The 3,052-nt window shown below is 49.6% G+C and overlaps 1 pseudogene; it reads left to right on the top strand.

The window, feature by feature from the left end:
* Nucleotides 1-596: 596 nt before the first annotated feature.
* Nucleotides 597-938, top strand: LOC123805455 (annotated as a pseudogene).
* Nucleotides 939-3,052: the final 2,114 nt, after the last annotated feature.

Here is a 3,052-nt window from a genome sequence, read left to right as displayed (position 1 = left end):
CCTGGAACGTCTGGGTAGAAACGTTCTAACAAAAGTTATTGCATAGATAGACAGGATGTTTCTGTTCTGTAAGTTTCTACGTTTCTTCTCAGCTCACTGCAAAGTTCATTAAAACATGGTTTTGTTCATTCGTTTGTTTTTTTTTAACACATGGTTTCAGGCCGAGTGAGTGGGGATCCTCTCCTCTTCTTCCTTGGAGAAGACGCTGGCCATCCGTGACAGGTGGCCGCATGGCGATGGAGCCTGGAGCTCCTGAATAATAAAGACCCATGAAAAGGAAATGTGCTCCGAGAAATGAGCCCTTCCGTCGGAGCCCGCTCTGCTGTATTTTCCCGATGGCCTCTCTAGTTTACGATGGCCATCCCGTGGCAGTTCCTCTTTATTCCCTATGATGCGTAATGTATTTTGTACCCTTGGAGCACGCAGGGTAAGTTTTTGTTGCCTGCATAAGGGAAAAGGGGACAACCTCAGACACACAGCTGATGCCAACACAGCTTCTTGCATTGCCCTTGGACGTGAGCTTTTGTAAAAGTCAGTTGATCACACTTGCCCTACTCCGCTCCTGTTTGCAGATCCTCTGTGCCAGCTGTCCCACCATGAGCAGTACAGGGATGTTATTGGGTGGGACTTCTGCCACCAGGCCCACCATGGATGAGATCCAGGCCATCGCTGACCAGGTGAAGTCCCAGCTGGAGGAGAAGGAAAACAAGAAGTACACCCCTTTTAAGGCTGTGGAGTACCAGAGCCAGATAGTCGGGGGATCAACTACTTCATCAAGGTTCAAGTTGAAGATGATGCCTTCGTACATATTCGAGTGTTTGAAAGTCTCCCCCATGAAAAGAAGCCCTTGGCCTTGGATGACTACCAGACCAGCAAGACCAGGCAGGACGAGCTGGCCTATTTCTAGTTCTGGACTTTGGACTGAGCTCGTTGTCCACGTGGTCTTCTGTCCTCTTTGATTACGTGTCTGTAGACATAAATGATCGATGTCACTACATTGTGCCACTTCCATGGAGGGGCTGCTCCGCACCAAGCTGGTGTCTCTGCTTCTGGCTTTAATAGTATGATTTTTCTCTCAATCAATGGTCTTAACTAAATTGCTTTCAAGGAGAGCTTACGTTAGCTCTAAATACATATATTTTAAAGTCTTTGCAAAAAAAAAAAGTCAGTCACTTGAAAGGCTGTATATCAAGAATGCATCTGATTAGAGCCCCTATAAAAACCTTGAATGCAAGGACAGGTTTTAGCCGCCACTATTTTTTAGGTGAAACATTGGACACCCTGCAACACAGATTTTGAAAACACATTTGCACCATTTTTAGTCATAGCCAAACGAATCAACCCACTTGTCCCCACAGTCCCACCCACCGCTGAATGCCCAGCACCTGCCCTTGTCAATCTAAACATCCTGGGTAGATGAGGGAGTAGAATTTAGGGAGTGCTCAGAAATAGGGTTGTCTGCTCAATGGGACTCACAAGGGGGATCCCACCTGCTTGGCCCGACCCATGGAAGTTTCCTTTGGGGACAAGAAAATTGCAGGGAGGGGCTAAAGGGGCCAAGGGGCTGCTTTCCCAGGACCCTCCCCGAGGGTGGGGCTGAAAGAGCATCACGTGGCAGCAGTCTGCACAGTGGGCGAAGACAGTGGCTCCCGTGAGCTGGCAAATCCAGCTTGCCCGCTCAATAAATGCAGATTCCAGAAGTCTGGCTCTCTTGTCAAAGAAGGCTGAAACTATTCTTACTCTTCCCCGCTAGCATGAAGAGCAACTATTAACATTTCCAACATGTCTATGAAAGGACAGAGATCTCAGAGCTGGAGCCCCTGAATGGAACGCTGGCTGTCCGGTCTTTCATTGACATTGAACTTCTCTCTCCCATTTGCCAAATGGGCATGTGTTAGAATGATAGCTCTGCCCCTGAGAATGCTTGGATATGGGAATGTCCCTCTTCCATCTCTCCACAAAGCACCATTTTTAGTCTGTTTTCAGCTTTTACTACATATATTGCCATGACCACGCAATTTAGTTCTTTATTTATATCTTTGTATCTGTTTCTGTTTTGTGTTGAGCTGGCATAGAAGCCTCTTGAGAGAGAGGCTCACATCTTAGGACTCCCCGTACTGCGTGGTGCTGGGTGGGCACGGTGCTGGGTCCATACAGAGCAGGTGAGAGAATGCTTGGTGATTAAGGAAAAGACCTCCATCTTCCTCACCTGTAACTACCCATTAGTGACCTCAAATGTCCTGTGACTACTCCTCTGGGCTCTGAGACGGCAGATTCTTGGGGTGTCCGTGGGCATCTCCAAGAAAGCATAAATGTGCACCACGTGACAGGACTTCCTCCCTCCGCTCTCTAGATTGTTTTTAATTAGTTGAAGTTTGTAGGCGTTGCCATAACAAGACGATGCAAGTTGGTGAGAGAGCAGTAATTTAAACGTAGGCACAACTGTGATGTGTGAATTACAGAAGGTGTGATCGCTGCGTGGAGGCAGTTTGCTGGGGGCTGGGAGCCAGCCCAGGGCTGTCTGGCTGTCGCTGATAAGAGCCAGGCTGTGCCCAGCCTGCTGGGAGAGGCAGTGGGGCAGGCCCTGCAAACTGCCGGGACCCCGCCGTCCCACCCCCACCTGCCAGGGAGGGGGAGGAGGGGGGACAGCTGGAGCAACAGAGAGCCACCCTGAAGCTGACATTTGCTGAGCAGCAAATGGTACCCGGCACTGCTCTCAGCAGCGGGCATGCAGAAGGAACTTGAAGCTTCGCACTCAGTGAATGATTCAGGGTCCGTTGAGAGATTGGGTGGATGTTTGTCCACGTCACACATCAATTAATTAATCAGCACCGCAGAAAGTAATTAGTGGCACTGACCCAGGGTTGGGCAGGCGCGGTGCCAGGAGTTCCAGGAGTAGCAGTACTGATGTGGGCCTTCAGCAAGGATGGTTTGGTGGTGGGCAACACGCGCAGAAGACCTGCCTTGGAGATGGGCAGGTAACGGGGGGCTCAGCACTTTTTGTGTTTTCGCAAAGCAAAGCAAAGCAAAGCAAAGCATCACTGACCCTTTA

Source organism: Phyllostomus hastatus, unplaced genomic scaffold, assembly GCF_019186645.2.
Source record: "Phyllostomus hastatus isolate PE091 unplaced genomic scaffold, TTU_PhHast_1.1 phas_contig_148, whole genome shotgun sequence".
Lineage (NCBI taxonomy): Eukaryota > Metazoa > Chordata > Mammalia > Chiroptera > Phyllostomidae > Phyllostomus > Phyllostomus hastatus.
Note: the sequence above shows the minus strand (reverse complement) of the source record. Positions and strands in the feature narration are given on the sequence as shown.